The following is an 18,816-nucleotide window of genomic DNA, read 5'->3' on the forward strand; positions in this document are numbered from 1 at the left end:
CCAGTTTCCTGGGTGCAGTGAATGAGCGCTCTCCATTTACTTCTGTCCAAGTAGAGGTGTTCTTCCATAACCTGCTGCAAATCGAGACCTCGTCCAGTTAGATCATTTCTAATTTGATCGATCAAATCTCTTCCTTGGCCGACCTCTTGTTCTTTTGTCTTTGAATTCCTTCTCAGACCACACTCTAGCTGTTCTTTGTAGGTCCATTCTTTTGAGATGACCAAATTATTTCAGCCTGGCTTTGACACAGGTCTCACTAAGGGATATTTTCACTAGGACCAAATGGCATACGTCGGCATTTCTTATTTTGTCCCTCCTTGCTTTCTAATCATAGTTCTTAAGAAATTCATTCCCACTGCTTGTGGTTTGCTGATATTTATGTTGGTTTGGATGCAAGTTTCTAGACTGTATGTGGTAACTGGGAGTAGTTTAGTTGGACCGGAACGCCCTTCTGGAAAATATTTTCCCGCTTTAGAATGACGTAACATTTTTACATTGTGTAAGAAAATCTTATAATCTATACATAGCGCTGAAACGTCATGCGTGTATTCTAGCGGGCTAATATCGAACCTTACGGTTTTATGTTCATAAGATATGGTCTCTTTTACATTCCTGGGTAATTTTCTGGTTCTCTAAAGTTGGCTACACTGTTATTGGATTCGGAGAGCAGGAAGTGAGCACAACAACTATCTTCCACTCGTTATGTTTGTGTGAATCCAAGTTTTATTTTATGTTTTGCTCAATGTGTTGCTGTGAAGCAGATATTATGGAATCTCTCTGCAGTTAATGAACATCAGTAGCCCCGTAGTACCATCCAAGTTTTCCAGTGGCTGTGAAAGTGAGTTGTGAGTGTGACCATGAGTTTACTGAAGTGGCTGGGTTAAAAGAAACGAGCTGGAGATGAAGAATCAAAGAATACTCAAAAGGTGTGTGATGGCTCAAGTAAAAATGAAACTGAATGGAGTTCCAAGAACATTAGTTTCATTAAAGACGTGAGTATAAAGACAGAGCCTGGGTTAAATGTTGCTGAAATGTGTAATGCAGATTCAAAGGAGAATCTAGGTTATGGTTCTACATCTTCTACCATTGACTGTGAAATTCAAGAACCCAGCTACCGAAAACAAGATTTTGCAGACTGTTGGAACGATTCTCAGTACCGTTATTTTTTGTCAGAGAACAAGTGGTTATTTGCGAAAAATAAAAATTTAGGCTGCAGTATATGCAAAGAGGAAAGTAAATTAGGATTAAGAGTTTCTAAAGGGGCAGGACTTAAGCTAATGAAAGTATGCGTAGAATGCAAGGTTCATCCCAACGGAAATAATATTAATCAACAACAAACAAGCCTTTGGAAAAAAATATTTGAGCATAAAAATTTAGAATCTCACAAAAAAGCTATGTTACAAAAATCAGAATCTAATAAAAAGATATTTGAAAGTTGCTTGGACACTATGAATGTCAAACACCTAGAATCCACCCTTCGAGTATTTCGAACAACATACTTAGTTGCGAAAAGAAATAGACCCATCGTAGATCTACAACTTCAACAATTAAATGGTTTAGATATGGGATGAGTTCTTCAAACAAATTGTAGTTGTGCTAATATTATTGAACACATTTCACAGGAAATGAGAAATAAAATAGCAAAATCTGTAATAGAAAACCAGAGGAGAATCAGTATTATGATTGATGAATCAACAACAGTTCGTGTAAAATCTGTTTTAGTATTATGTTTGCGATGTGCTCTTTCAGATAATTCTGAAGTTGTTTCATTTTTCTGGGACTTGATAGAACTTGATTCAACTGCAGCAGATGTTATTACTTGAGAGATATTGAAGAATCTTTCTTCATATGGGAAGAATGAAAACTTTCCGGCAGAACATGTAGTTGGTCTAGCATGTGATGGGGCCTCTGTAATGTTAGGTAGAAAAAATGGAGTTGGAGCACAGTTTTTAAATTTATTTCCAGATATAGTAATCTGGCACTGTTTAAACCATCGCTTGGAATTGGCCATTTTTGATACAAGAAATGAAGTTCCAGGTGTTAACCATTTCCATTCTTTCTTTGACAGTTCTTTATACAGCATGTCTCCCAAAAATCAACGGGAACTCAACATTTGTGCTGCTTCACTGGAACAAAGAGTTAAGAAGATTGGGAAAATATTTACAATAAGATGGGTAGCATCAAGCCAGAGAAATGTAAAAGCTATAGTGCACTAGTAAAACATTTTAGTGACCGCCAGAGAGACTCCAAAGAAAGGGCAAAATTCCAAGGTCTAGAAAATATGTTAACATGTGTAGAATTTCTATAAATATTGCAATTATGTATGATGCTCTTGTTGAGTGAGCTGATTTGTCATTACAGTTACAGAAAAGAGAGACAAGTCTGACAGAGGCTCAAAATGAAATCAAATGCACTATAAAAGTGTTTGAATCTGTGTGTTGCTCAACTTCTGGAGAATACTACAGAACAGTTCTTAAAACAGCAGAAAACAAAAAAGTTTAGAAACATAGGTTTACATGATTCTAAAAAGTTGTAAAAATTGATAGAAAGCAGTTTTTTCAGAAGTCTTGTGAACAACTTAAATAAAAGGTTTATGGAAAATGTGTCCACATCATCTCATCTTGGTTCCAGCTCTAGTCAGCAGAGACATGAGAGAATGACAAAAGTTATCAGTGATTCAAAGGTACTATACAAAAATAATTGGCCCTCCATTTCTACTTTGGATATCTGCTATGGTGATGAGAGTGTTGGCAACCTTTGTGACTTTTTCCACATGTCAGACTGGAGGAGGTACATTAATGCTTTTAGAATATGTCGAGACCAAGGAAATTCCAGTGGAGCTGATGCCTTTAATCAAGACTGTACTGACCATTCCCATCTCTTCAGCAGAAGCTGAGAGCTTTCAGTACCATGAATGAGATCCACACCGAAATCAAAAATAGGCTGCTGGTTACAAGATCAAGCAGACTTACTTTCATAAGCAGCGTTGGACCTCCTGTGCATATATTTAACCCACAGCCATATGTCAAGTCATGGCTACGAAAGCGGAGACGTTCAGCTGATGAAACAACTTGTCGGAAACATGAGGCTGCTGATTTTGACACCCAATACGAGTCCATTTGGAAATTGCTGAATTAATAAAGTGAGTTCCTGTAAATAATTTGTTCCAACTAAATTACTGGTAACTGGTATAAAAAATATCCTCTAGTGTTGCGAACGACGAAACAACATATCGGCCGCACATAACAAAGTTCAGTTCCATAGGCGCACAAATACAATTTTGAAACAAATCAAATGGAGGACCAGACTGCCCCAAACGAGCAGACACAAACACATCACTCACAAGGTGATTCAAACATTTATTACACATGAATAAACACTGCATATTTACACATTATGTACAACAAATTCGGAGGTACACCAAAACACGTGTACTGCTGCCGGTTGCCATGTTCAGTGTCTGTGTATAAAACAAAAACGCAGCAGCACATTGCCAACTGTTACAAAATGAAATGCGGCAGACGAGTACCAACACAAAAGCCGCAACATACTCCCCCCTTTGAGGGATCTCAACACTCAAAATCAAAGTCAAGTGTTCATGTTCATCACAGACAAATTAATAAAAAAAATAAACTCAGATACAACATATACAAATATACAACTATACAACATCCTTGGGCAATGGACACAATTTCACTATGGCACGGCGCAAAAGACCAGTTTTAGTCTTTACACTGACCACACGAGTAATATTGTCACAACCAGGATGGAGCTCCTGGATTATACCAGTTTTCCAAACCAGAGGAGGAAGGTTATCCTCCCTTAGAAGCACTAAATCTCCCACAGTTGGAGTCCACTTCCCTACAGAAGACCATTTACGTCTTTGTTGAAGTGATTGTATGTATTCTTTTGACCACCTCTGCCAAAAATCGTGATACAGCTGTTGCACCAAATTCCATTTAGTTAGACAGGAGCGGGAGCTGTTGGATATGTCTGGAGAGGGGATGGAGGTCAATCGTCTCCCTACTAGAAAATGTCCAGGTGTCAAATAGCATTGATCATTGGGGTCGTCAGTCATTGAACAGAGAGGTCTCGAGTTCAACACAGACTCAATTTGATACAAAAGAGTACTCAGCTCTACAAAATTAAGAATGCATTTTCCTAGGGTCCGCTTTAAAAGTGATTTTGTGGACTTTATTCCAGCTTCCCAAAGCCCACCGAAATGAGGACTGGAGGGTGGAATAAACTTCCAATTCACATTCAAATTAGATGAATATTCTTCTATTTCAGTAGAGCTATCCTTAATAAATCTTAATAACTCATTGTTGGCTCCAACAAAATTTGTGCCATTATCACTCAAGATGAGATTTGGAAATCCTCTACGCGCCGTGAATCTTCTAAATGCGGCGAGGAAGTCCTGAGTTGTTAGACTCTTCACCGTTTCAAGATGTATTGCCTTAGTGACAAGACAAACAAAGAGAGCAATGTACGCTTTAAACTTTATCTTACTCCTCGGGTTATCACCTTTTATGATGACTGGGCCACCATAATCAAGACCAACCTTAACAAAGGGTAACGATGGTTCAACTCTATACGAGGGTAACTGACCCATTATGTGAGTCGTGAGTGGAGGTTTGCTCCTGAAGTACTTGTAACATGAATGGATCACACCACGAACAACTGTCTTCCCACGTGGAATCCAAAATCTGTTACGCAAGGAAAACAATACAGCCTGAGGGCCGGAATGCAATAGCATCTCATGTTCATGTTTAACAATCAGTTTAGAAACAAAGTGTTTCAGAGGAAGAATGATGGGGTGTTTTTCATTGTATTCCAACTGAGAATTCATGAGTCGACCACCGACTCTCAACAACCCATAATCATCGAGGAATGGATTCAAAGTTTTCAATGAGCTCGAAGAGGCAACTACATTATTAGACCTCAAGTCATGAAGTTCCTTTCCATACTCACTAGCTTGCATCAGACTTATTATTTTCATTTCACTAATCCTCAATTCTTCAGGGGTGAGTGGACCAATGACATGAGCATCCTTAGTGGAGCGAACATTGGTAATAAATCTCAGAACATAGCTATGAACTCGCTTAAGTTTGAGAAAGGACGAAAACTTCTCTAACTCAGGTGGGTACATGTTAACTAGCAAGACTCTCAAAGAGGGTTTCGATTCTACATTCACAGCAGATGGTGTATTACTGGCAACAAAATCAGGGTACACGGGGGACAATTCGTGCAACCAGGAGGGACCATGCCACCATACATCAAGAGAAAACATTTGTGAGGGTAAAACACCTCGAGACAAGTGGTCAGCTGGATCGCTGTGGGTAGGTACGTGTCTCCAGTCTGAGACTGAAGTGAGGGATTGAATTTCAGCAACTCTATTAGCGACAAAGGTTTTCCAACAATTGGCGGGTTTCTGTAACCAACACAGAACTATCGTGCTGTCAGTCCAGCAGTATGTTGAGAAAGGAATGTGCAATTTCAGTGATTCAGTTACCTTACTCATTAGGCGAGAAAACAATAGAGCAGCACAAAGCTCTAAACGGGCAATAGATTGCTGTTTTAATGGAGCAACGCTCGATTTAGAAGTCAACAGGATCACTGATACCTCATCATTATCAGATACTGTCCTAATATACACACAAGCACCATAGGCAGCTTCTGAAGCGTCAGAAAAGCCATGGATTTCAATAACCTTATTCTTAGCAAAGGGCATTACATTTCTTTGCACTCTGAGGTCATTAAGCAAGGGGAGCTCACTGTAGATAGCATTCCAGATTTCAATAATTTCAGATGAAGGTTCTAACACAAAATCCCAATCAATTTTCGGAACAAGGCCAGAATTCGCCGGCACAGCTATGACGACATACTTACGGGACCTCCTGGGTAGGAGGGGTTTCGGGTGGGGAGAATTTAAAAGATACTGAAGAACTTTCACCTTGTATTTCCTATCCCTTCACTTTCTTTCAGCTCCCGACTGTACTTCACTGGTATCCATTTAACCTATTTTATACTTAGTTACTCCACTTATATATTCGCACACTAATTTAAGTTTACTTACCTGTTATAAATTCCTGGCGGCAGGCCGTCTTGAACCAGCGATCTTCAAGCCCGTAGTCCATCAGCTTATCCACTCAGCTAACACGTTACTTGATAATTTGAGGTGCAAACGATGTATATACAGATATATATAGTACATTACCAATAATAGAGATGGCATTGCAAATGCAAAGTAATTTATATTTACCCCAAAAGATGACTCAGTCGTCTCTCTCTCTTAACTGTTGCCAACTTAACTTTTACGAGGAACAAAAATACGTCAAACTCAAATCACGAGTGTCAATTGTCATTACCAGCAGTGTGATTATTGTTTGAAGAGGGAGTACAACTAGACGTAAACAAACCAGTCGTGTATCCAGCTCTGTGATAGTCGCGATTATTGTTTTAAGGGGAAGTATAACTAGACGAAAACAATCGAGTCGTGTGTCCAGCTATATTATAGTCGTGATTATTGTTTTAAGAGGAAGTATAACTAGAGAGAAACAGTCGAGTCGTGTGTCAAGCTCTGTGATAGTCGTGATGATTGCTTTAAGACGAAGTACAACTAGCCAAAACAATTAAAACTCCTGTTCAGTGCTGCATCCGTACTTGTAATTATTATTTTCAGAGGGAGTACAGCCACACAAACACAAGAAGTCCATTTTATGTCCACTCCTGTGCCAACTTATGGTGAGTACCCATTATCCTGTCTCAGTGATTGCAATATACTCGTATGCATAGGGTTGCTTTCCCATTCGTGATGTCATTACCAAAAGTGTACTTCCAACAACAGTAGTTCAATTAGCAATGCTGTCGCACCTAACCGAACCTAACCTAACGTGTCACTACCAGTGGTTTTCGGTGGACCACAACCTAACCTGTCACTATCAGTGGTTTTCGGTGGATCATCTCGCTAAATTAGTAATGCTGTCGCACCTAACCTAACATGTCACCACCAGTGGTTTTTGGTGGATCACAACCTAACATGTCACTATCAGTGGTTTTCGGTGAATCACAACCTAACCTGTCACTACCAGTGGTTTTCGGTGGATCACAACCTAACCTGACACTATCAGTGGTTTTCGGTGGATCACAACCTAACCTGTCACTATCAGTAGTTTTTGGTGGATCACCCCGCTCAATTAGCAATGCTGTCGCACCTAACCTAACGTGTCAATACCAGTGGTTTTCGGTGGATCACAACCAAACCTGTCACTGTCAGTGATTTTCGGTGGATCACAACCTAACCTGTCACTATCAGTGGTTTTCGGTGGATCACCCCGCTAAATTAGTAATGCTGTCGCACCTAACCAAACACGTCACCACCAGTGGTTTTCGGTGGCTCACAACCTAACCTGTCACTATCAGTGGTTTTTGGTGGATCACAATCTAACCTGTCACTATCAGTGGTTTTCGGTGGATTACAACCTAACCTGTCACTATCAGTGGTTTTCGGTGGATCACCCCGCTAAATTAGTAATGCTGTCCCACCTAACCAAACGTGTCACTACCAGTGGTTTTCAGTGGATCAAACCTAACCTGTCACTATCAGTGGTTTTTGGTGGATCACCCGGCTAAATTAGTAATGCTGTCGCACCTAACCAAACCTAACCTAACGTGTCACTACCAGTGGTTTTCGGTGGATCACAACCTAACCTGTCACTATCAGTGGTTTTCGAACCGGGTAAGTTGGCCGTGCGGTTAGGAGCGCGCAGCTGTGAGCTCGCATCCGGGAGATAGTGGGTTCGAACCCCACTGTCGGCAGTCCTGAAGATGGTTTTCCGTGGTTTCCCATTTTCACACCAGGCGAATACTGGGGCTGTACATTCATTAAGGCCACGGCCACTTCCTTCCCATTCCTAGGCCTTTCTTGTCCCACCTGTCTGTGTCGATGCGACGTAAAGCAACTAGCAAAAAAAGTTGTTTTTGGTGTATCACAATTGCTTTCGTAAGGGCTGCTAGAGGCTGTTGGCCGCTTCGCGGCCATAACCTGGGGGCTTACGCCCCCAGACCCAATTTTGCTTATCTCCAGACCAATGTTTTTGCCACTAGCTGGACCTAACCAAACCAGACCAATGCTTTTCCTACTTGCCGGACGTACTTAATTTTCGTAAAGTTTTCGCGAAATCAAGTGAGCCCCATCATATTGCGCTGTTAATATCAATTTTGCGAACCAACTAGTCAAGTTGTAACCCAATCTAGTGCCTGTGAATTGTGTTACGCAGTCTCAAACAGCTAAATATACCAGACCATTAATTCATACATTTAGCGGCTGCTACACGTTCCTTCGAATTATCCGCCATGTTTGTAAACATCAACTCGCTAAACACGTCATACATGACGTCATATAGAGGCACCAACAGCAGCCACGGAGCGCGTGCTCGCCCGTGCCGGCGGATCCTGGACTTATACCCAATTTTCAACTGCCAAAGAGACTGCAGGATAAGTTTGCACTTAACTACGGCACATCCTAACAATCCAAGGGGATCAAATATGGAAGCAATGATAGTGAGAATGCTTCTCTTAGTGACTTCCTTAGGTGCTTTCTTCAAATTTATTTGAAACTGAAACTCATCACATTTAGAATGCCACACGATACCTAATGTTTTAATAGCTTCATCCTTAGTGAGGTTACAAGGTGACAACATTTCTCTATCTTCTACAGGGACATTGACAAGAGCTTCCGGACAATTTGACGTCCACTTTCTAAGATGGAAATGTGCACTATCAAGCACAGAAGAGATTTCTGATTGAAGCTCCTTAGCTTCTTCAACTGAACTAGTACCTGTCAGCAGGTCGTCAACATAAAAACAAGAGCGAATGATCTCTGATGCAGTGGGGTGAGATTCCTTGTGTTCATCAGCAAGTTGAACTAGACATCTCGTGGCAAGAAAAGGGGCGGAACTTGTACCGTATGTGACAGTGGTAAGACGGTAGTCCTTGATTTCTTCATCAGTAGATTCACGCCACACAATTTTCTGAAGATTTCTGTGGTCAGGATGAATTAGCACACATCTATACATCTTAGCAATGTCAGCCGTAAGAGCAACAAAATAGGTTCTGAACCTTAAAACAATGGACAGCAAGTCAGGCTGAGTAGTAGGACCAACCATTAACATAGAATTCAATGCTATCCCATTTGATGATTCACAACTTCCATCAAACACAACTCTCAACTTGGTTGTAGTGCTAGAATCCTTGAGCACACAATGATGGGGCAAGTAAAAGCTTACAGAGTTAGAGGTCTCTGGAGGAGCAATTTCCATATGACCCATTTCACTGTATTCACGCATGAAATCTACATACTTCCTTTTCAAGTCTGGAAGCTTAGCAAATTTATTTTCCATCTGTTTGAGCCTTCTAACTGCATTATGCTTAGACTCAGCCACAGGTGGCACTTCAGCACGAATAGGAAGTTTCACAACAAACCTACCAGAATCATCTCTTTGAACACTATTCACAAAGTGTTCTTCACAAGCCCTTTCTTCAGGAGTAAGAACTGGTTGATGAAGTTCTTCAAGCTCCCAGAACCTTTGGAGTTTAGAGTCAATAGAATCAAGTTTCACAAGATTGGCACGACGAGCCTTGGCATTATTCTTAATGCACGATTCAGGGAAAGTGCCTGATAGCACCCAACCAAATTCGGTGTCTAATAAGGCGGGATAACCCTTCTTATGCAAAATGTTAGAAGACATAATTTCATAGTAGACATCAGCACCTAGCAAAATATCAATAGTAGAGGGCTGATTAAATGTCCTATCACTCAAAATAATATCATCAGGAATAACCCAATTGGAACAATCAATTTCCTGCGCAGGGAGTGGACTTGTGATTGTGTTCACGACTGCACAGTTCAACTTCAATGTATAATCTGATACATTTGAGAACAAAACAAGGTTACATGTGGAACTTACAGGAGACACATTCGAATTGCCTATACCAACAATAGGTAGACGACAAGACCTAGTACGGATACCAAGCTTCTTGACAAGATCAGAAGTCACAAAGGATAATTGACTCGCAGAGTCTAACAAAGCTTTAACTAGTATAATCTCTCCTGAGCTATTTTTTATTCCTACACACGCTGTGCTCAGCAAAACATTAGAACCTAGTCCTGAAACAACCTTCATGGCAGTGGGTGAAACAATTGCAGAACTTGTAGCATTCATATTATTATTGTTATTATTGGGACTTGCTTGTTCCTTGTGAACCAATAAGTTGTGGGGCCCATTACACTGGGGGCACTTGTTTTGCTTACACTGTTTAGAAACATGAGAAGCGGAAAAACAAAGATAACAAAGTTTATTTTAACTCACAAACTTGCAACGGTGATCAATGTTTGCTTGTTTGAACTTTCTACAAACAGAAATGCCGTGATTATCAAGTTTGCAAAACCTACAATTCAAGGAAGTGCTATTGTTGGCAATGTGAAGGGCTTTTAGGTTGGATTTTAAGTCTCGTTTTTGCTCAATAACAGGTTTCTTGCATTCTGTTAGCTCTAGTGTTTGACATTTTCTTTCCAAGAAATCAATAAAATTATTTAGTGTGGGAATATCAGTAGAGGCAAATTTGTTTTCCCATTCACTTCTATGGTTGGACTTGATCTTACTTAGAATCAATTCCTGCAGCAAAATTTCATGTAGTGCAACCTGACCCTCTAAATTGTCAACAGCACTAAGATTAGATTTTACTTGGTTTATCAATTTGCGATATTCAACGGAAGATCCACTAGTACAATTATGGAGATTGAGCAAATGTTTTACATGCTGTGAAACAATCAAGCGTTTGTTATTGTATCTTTCATCAACTAAATTCCAAGCAACAGTGAAATTATCAGCACATATGGATAGGTTATCTAAGAAATCCCTGGGTTCGCCTTGAAGAGACGACAATAGGTAGTGTAGTCTTTGCACATTGTCAATGCGGGTATTGTTAATAACTAAGCTTTGAAAGGTGTTCCTGAAACTCAAGTATTTTGTCAAATCTCCTTTAAAAACAGGCAATTCAATGGGAGGGAGCTTCAAGCTACAGCTAGATCGAGTAGAGTTATCAGAGACAATGGATGTGTTACTACGACTCCTGGGTCTTTCAAATGAACAAAGCAATTCTTGAATCCTACCAACTATTATATCATACCTGTTTTCAAATTCATCATGCTCTCTGAAGTGAGTTTCGCTAGATTTTTGAGTCTAATTCACATTCTAAATACTCCCTAACTGCACTGAATTCCTTCCAAATTTCTGGCAACCTATTCTGTTTGGAGATCAGTTCGTAGTGGTTGATATTATCTTGCTTTAAGTAATTTTCAAGGTGAGTTAATGACCTTTTAAGTAGACCACGTTTTTGAACAGCCTTTGCTTCGGATTCAAACACCATGATGAATACCGGTAGTTCAGGTAATCAATTATTGACAAGATAATAATAGAAATCAATCCTACAACTATGGTGACTATACAAACAATGAGCCCTATATTCAGTGCACTGCATTCATTTCGCATTGTTGAAATGAGTGACAGTCTTTGAATGGAACCAACAATGTAGGTATAAATAGATGCACAAAAGCATGAAATAACGTATAATAAACCACGTACATCTAAAATATGCAAAATACACAAAGCGGCCCAACAAATTATTAGCACGAAATCGTATAATGCCCATGAGAAGTCAAGACAAATCTGTTATTCTATACACGGAAAGTGCTAGCAGTAGGGTTAGGATATCAGGCAGGATGTCTACCCTAGTCAAGATAGGAACAATAAAGACAAATGGAACAGACTTACAGTACATGGCGGTGCTGTATCATTAATCATCACTACCACTGGAAACACTCCTTGGCTGGAATCACATGCCCAAAGTGACTGGAAAGTCCAAAGCATGACGGCTGCGATGTAATGTTCACTGGAGTCCAAATTTCAAGTAGCATTTAACATCTCGAACATCAGGGTATCAGATAAAGGCTGGCGTAAACAGCTCACAAGAACAAATGCAATAAATAGCACGTGGTAACTTCCACAGACTGTTAACGTGCGATATCAAAGCAGTTCCAAAACAATGTAGACTTCGTTGAAATCTCAATATGACGAATTCAAACATTCGTAGTAATTAGCCTTAAGCACGACATCCTGGTGTTTTTATACAATAACTGTTCACGATGCTTTTCGCGCCAAGCTCGTTGCTATGTTCAAACGGCGATTGCAGGCAGCAATTCATGACGATAACAATTTTTAGGTGACTAGCACAATGTTCAAAGTTCACAATGATTCTCATCGCGGCCCGAAAGGACCAAAATTTTATGTTGCGAACGACGAAACAACATATCGGCCGCACATAACAAAGTTCAGTTCCATAGGCGCACAAATACAATTTTGAAACAAATCAAATGGAGGACCAGACTGCCCCAAACGAGCAGACACAAACACATCACTCACAAGCTGATTCAAACATTTATTACACATGAATAAAACACTGCATATTTACACATTATGTATCATTAGTCCAGCCCGGGAGGCACTCACGCGTAGTGACTGTCGTTTGTTTCCTCGCTCGCGGCCTACTCGGAAAGGATGTTCTCTAGCAGTGCCAGCGCTGCCAACCTCTGTACTTAGGAACTATGCTTGCTTCGATAGCTGGTAGTGGTGGTGGTGGTGGCGGTGATTATTAGTTTGATTCTTGCCGTGGACAAGACCATTGGTCTGGATAGTTAGGATTCTTGCCCTGGACAAGACTATTGGTCTGGATAGTTAGGATTCTTGCCGTGGACAAGACCATTGGTCTGGACGGTTAGAAGCCGCGAAGCGGCGTTAGGCCCCTAGTTTCGTGAGGAAAGACGATTGGTCTGGACAGTTAGGATTCTTGCCGTGGAGAAAACCATTGGTCTGGATAGTTAGGATTCTTGCCGTGGACAAGACCATTGGTCTGGTCGGTTAGAAGCCGCGAAGCGGCGTTAGGCCCCTAGTTTCGTGAGGAAAGACGATTGGTCTGGACAGTTAGGATTCTTGCCGTGGAGAAAACCATTGGTCTGGATAGTTAGGATTCTTGCCGTGGACAAGACTATTGGTCTGGTCGGTCAGAAGCCGCGAAACGGCGTTAGGCCCCTAGTTTCGTGAGGAAAGACGAGTGGTCTGGACAGTTAGGATTCTTGCCGTGGAGAAAACCATTGGTCTGGATAGTTAGGATTCTTGCCGTGGACAAGACCATTGGTCTGGACGGTTAGAAGCCGCGAAGCGGCGTTAGGCCCCTAGTTTCCTGAGCGCGGCCCTAGGCCTCTAGTTTCGTGGACTGGGACGACGACACATCAGAGACATTTACTTGTGCTTTTATTGTGCTGCGGTTGGTAACGCATTATGATGAAGTTCCTTCTCGGGAAGGAGATCACGTGCCAGTTTACATTGACCAATAGGAATACAAGAAGCTACTTGAGAAATGAATATGGCGTGTAATAATCTTCATTAGGTTATAAAAGTAAATGCAGTTTTTGGGGCGGGTTGGTGGGTTCCTGGACATCGCAATGAACACATCTCTCCTCTCGGACGCTCTCCAAGTAGATTGCATTAATTTCCACTCACTTATAACATTACAAATGTAGTGCCTCCCGGGCTGGATTAATACCCATTATGTACAACAAATTCGGAGGTACACCAAAACACGTGTACTGCTGCCGGTCGCCATGTTCAGTGTCTGTGTATAAAACAAAAACGCAGCAGCACATTGCCAACTGTTACAAAATGAAATGCGGCAGACGAGTACCAACACAAAAGCCGCAACATCTAGGCCCGGTTGTATAAAGACATCTGACTGGAGATCAATTAAGAACTTAGTTCTGAAAATGAACTGAGGTTACGACTTCATCGCGTTGTATAAAACTGAACTCGGTTTACACATGTGTAGTTCAAATGTAATCGGAGTTCAAATAAATGGACGTGGCAACACCGCAAAACAAATGAAATACGAAATAGCTCGGCCCTTTGGATAATACATAAATGCCGGGATTGACCTGGCCGTGACTGTAAACAAATGAAATACGAAACTGCCGTGACTGTCGAAGCAGGAGAAGCAGAAGGAGAAGAAGAAATATTGAAATCTCGCGAAGTAAACATGGAAGGAAATTCAAAGGAGCGTTCTGCGAATTTCACACCGAAATAAAAGGACGATCTGGTGGATATTGTACTATCGAGCTACAAACATATAATAGATAATAAAAGAACCGATATGGTGACATCAGAGTTGAACGAGAAAGCCGTTGACTTGTCAATTTAAAGAAATCTCCAACAACCAATTGAAAACTTCTTGTAGCATAAAACATACACATGGGTGACAGGGGATAATTTCTTTGAGTAGGTTTTTGTAGTATGTCCCTTAACTTTAGTTCCAGTCGTTCCTCAACATCTTTCGAGAAACGGAATCTCATTTTGAACATTTGATCACTCATTTCAATCATCGGATTCCGTCTGTACCGAAAGACGCGAGGAGTTCATTGTAAAATCAACTCTTCTTCATCAGACGAAAAGTCGGAATAATCTGACATCCCTGCTAAAGAAAATATATATGCTTTGTTTTGTAAACTTGAAACATAATAGAAAACTAAGTAACAACATGTTGGTATAGCAGCAGGCTATTGTTTATATGATATTCACATAACCTCACTTCTGAAAAAATCGAGCGATCTTTAGCAATATTATTTAACTACTAGCATTCAATATATTTATAACGCACCTCGATATTATTAAGGTACGGTATTCTTACGCAGATACGATACAAGGAAACACTCTCAAGTCTTCAGGTCTAGTTCAATGTTTAATATGAATGATAATGATCTAAGTTCAAGGAGATTAACCGACGAATATTCGGCAGTCAAATCTGAACTTAGATCAAGACGAGATGACCTTAGATTAGCGTTTATACAACGGAAAATCGAAGTTCAACTTGATTGGCAGCCATTTTTCCTCTTTAAACTCAGATCAAAAGTTTTATACAACCGGGCCTTATAACTGATCTCGATATTATTAAGACGCGGTATTCTTACGCAGATACGATACAAGGAAACACTTCTCAAGTCTTCAGGACTAGTTCAATGTTTAATATGAACGATAATGATCTAGGTTCAAGGAGATTAACCGACGAATATTCGCCAGTCAAATCTGAACTTAGATCGAGACGAGATGATCTTAGATTAGCGTTTATACAACGGAAAATCGAAGTTCAACTTGAGTGGCAGCCATTTTTCCTCGTTAAACTCAGATCAAATGTTTTATACAACCGGGCCCTAGAGTACTAATTTTGATCTTAATGGAACGTGTTTATCCCAAAGAAGATTTTTCACAAGATGATATGATAAAACTGTGCTCCATTTTGTACGCTTCTAGTGATTTCTGCAGATGGTCAGCTGTCTGTTGTTACTACTCTGCGAAGATAACGGAACAGATGGACTTGTTCCAACTTGGATCCATCTGGAGTGATGTTAGTACGGATGTTCTGTCGACTAACAGGCAACACTGTCGTTTTGAACTTGCTTATCTTGAGACCAAATTGCTTGAATATAGCATTCCAGTCATTCAGCTTCTCTTGTAGTTCAGCCTCACTATCACCCCATATCACCACATCATCTGCAAACTTCTCTCAATTTGGCATAAATTACAGATATGATGTTTGATGACAGAAAAGAAATCCATATTTGATTGCACTAGTTTGAAAATCTTAATTTTGTTTCCCGGTTTCACACCAGGCAAATGCTGGAGCTGTATCTTAATAAATGACATGGCCATTTCCTTCTCACTCCTAGTCCTTTCCTTTGCCATCGTTGCCACAAGACATGTCTGTGTCGGTGCGACATAAAGCAACTTGTAAAAAAAATCCTAATTTGCTTACACAGGAGTTCTCTACTCTCTTGTCGAACACAGCAACCACCATTCGACGAGATTCTTCGCATCCTCAACCACACAAACGTGCAACTTACAACAGGCTAGTCTTTCGTGCCTTTAATATTCCTATGTCTAAGAAAGATTTAAGAAACAAATTGAATACTATCCGCGCTATTGCTGAATTCAACAGCTACAACAACTTTTTCATAGATCGAATAATGAACTAATTCAAGCACCGTCCCAAAACCACTTTAACTCAACACCTGCATTTTACACTTTTACTTTTAATAAAGATGTTTATAAAGTCACCAACATCTTCAATAAGCACAGTGTAAAAATAACTTTTAGAACTAAGAACAGGAATGGAGATATCTTACGTAACTCTACCTTACTATCAAAGGGTAGGAAGGGTCCACCTACACAGTACCGTTAGAATGTATATTGTCTTATAAAACTGGGACTAGTTTTGACCTCATGTATATTGGGTCATTTTCAGCCATGCTCCAATTGGAAAACATAAGCACACCTATAACCAATAATAATATAAACCCTCTGGTATGACACAATTTACAGTCTGAATTTCAAACATTGATGAGGTCCGAACAACATATCCAAACTTGAAACTAAATGACACATCAAACTGCTGTGGTTGATGCCGAACTATTTTGGCATTCCTACAGTAGCCAATGTTCTTGAGTTGATCTGGGAGTTGGTATCCTTATCTGTGTAGACGAGCAATTTGATTGATAATTTATGTTTGATCATTAGTAATATGGGTAATGACTTACGTAGCTTTAAGGGAAACATTCGTAATATGAATAGGTATTCCTTTTCATCAGATATAGTGATCTATTGTTTAATTTGTTTTGAAGTGAATGTCTGAAAGGAAAATAATTTGAAGTAAAAAATTGAGAAAAGAAGGGAAGCTAGAAGATCGAGATAAATATGTATAGCTATATGAGACTCACTCCTATGTTCTTCGTAAGTTGTGTGCACTTGGTACGGATGCCAACACCAGACTGATTGTCGAGAGGGAGTAGGAGTATAGCTTATGATGGCAGGGATTATAGGAGGGATGTGTGAGAAGAGGCGGGTAGGTAGATTTGAAATGATTGGTGGACGTAATGTGTCTTTATTCTGTTTATACTTTGTGTATATAGGAATTTATACAGCGTATGATGCTTCATTTGACAATCGTTTGAAAGTTTGGCAGTTTGGGTTTAGGAAAGGTTATTCCACTGAAGCTGAGCTTGTAGGATTTCAGCAAGATATAGCAGATATCCTGGATTCAGGAGGCCAGATGGACTGTATTGCGATTGACCTATCTAAGGCATTTGATAGGGTAGATCATGGAAGACTACTGGCAAAAATGAGTGCTATTTTACTAGAAAAAAAGAGTGACTGAATGGGTGGCTATATTTCTAGAAAATAGAACTCAGAGAATTAGAGTAGGCGAAGCTTTATCTGACCCTGTAATAATTAAGAGGGGAATTCCTCAAGGACCTTTATGTTTTCTTGTATATATCAATGATATGTGTAAAGAAGTGGAATCAGAGATAAGGCTGTTTGGACTGTATTGCGATTGACCTATCTAAGGCATTTGATAGGGTAGATCATGGAAGACTACTGGCAAAAATGAGTGCTATTTTACTAGAAAAAAAAGAGTGACTGAATGGGTGGCTATATTTCTAGAAAATAGAACTCAGAGAATTAGAGTAGGCGAAGCTTTATCTGACCCTGTAATAATTAAGAGGGGAATTCCTCAAGGACCTTTATGTTTTCTTGTATATATCAATGATATGTGTAAAGAAGTGGAATCAGAGATAAGGCTGTTTGCAGATGATGTTATTCTGTACAGAGTGATAAATAAGTTACAAGATTGTGAGCGGCTGCAGGGTGACCTCGATAGTCTTGTGAGATGGACGGTGGGCAATGGTATGATGATAAACAGGGTTAAAATTCAGGTTGTGAGTTTCACTCTGAGTTTTAATTACTGCGTCGATGGGGTGAAAGTTCCTTTTGGGGATCATTGTAAGAAGAGGGGAATTGTGTAATATGGAATTCCATGTACTTTTGGCAGTATAACATCTTACCGAAATCAATTAGGTAATATAAATAAATATGGTTTGAAACTTCAAATAATTAGCCATGATTCTCTATATTTTTTAACTATAAATTTTTAATGTCTTCAAGTCAAAATGTTTTTTTTCAAAAAGTTACGCCTGGCGGGTAATACAGAATAGTCGGGTAAATAATATGTAAAATATAACACAACTTCAAGAACTTCTTTCAGTTATATTTAACTAACATTCGTACAGGTGGATGTACATAAATTTTTAAAAAATCAAAAGACTACATACATACATACATACATACATTATCATTATAGACTGTTGTGCCTTTCAGCGTTCAGTCTGCAAGCCTCTGTGAATTTACTAAACGTCGCCACAATCCTCGATTGGCAGCTAGCGTTGTGGCCTCATTTAATTCTATACCTCTTATCTTTAAATCGTTAGAAACCGAGTCTAACCATTGTCGTCTTGGTCTACCTCTACTTCTCTTACCCTCCATAGCAGAGTCCATTATTCTCCTAGGTAACCTATCCTCCTCCATTCTCCTCACATGACCCCACCACCGAAGCCAGTTTATGCGTACAGCTTCATCCATCGAGTTCATTTCTAAATTAGCCTTTATCTCCTCATTCCGAGTACCATCCTGCCATTGTTCCCACCTGTTTGTACCAGCAATCATTCTTGCTACTTTCATGTCTGTTACTTCTAACTTATGAATAAGATATCCTGAGTCCACCCAACTTTTGCTCCCGTAAAGCAAAGTTGGTCTGAAAACAGACCGATGTAAAGATAGTTTCGTCTGGGAGCTGACTTCCTTCTTACAGAATACTGTT

The 18,816-nt window shown here is 39.9% G+C and overlaps 1 protein-coding gene across 9 annotated transcripts in view; it reads right to left on the minus strand.

The window, feature by feature from the left end:
- The window catches only part of LOC136886803 (uncharacterized), a 181,145-nt gene extending 164,191 nt beyond the window's left edge, over positions 1–16,954 (minus strand). For 2 of the 9 annotated variants that reach the window (XR_011019068.1, XR_011019066.1), the window contains exon 1: positions 3,392–6,066. The gene's annotated coding sequence lies outside the window, so the exon portion shown is untranslated. Of the gene's footprint in view, positions 1–3,391; positions 6,067–11,834; positions 11,969–12,531; positions 12,577–16,298; positions 16,318–16,879 lie in introns of those variants that run through there. The other 7 variants (XR_011019067.1, XM_068230591.1, XM_068230597.1 and 4 more) reach the window with 7 other exon arrangements.
- Positions 16,955–18,816: the final 1,862 nt, after the last annotated feature.

Source organism: Anabrus simplex, chromosome X (genome assembly GCF_040414725.1).
Source record: "Anabrus simplex isolate iqAnaSimp1 chromosome X, ASM4041472v1, whole genome shotgun sequence".
NCBI classification, from domain to species: Eukaryota; Metazoa; Arthropoda; class Insecta; order Orthoptera; family Tettigoniidae; genus Anabrus; species Anabrus simplex.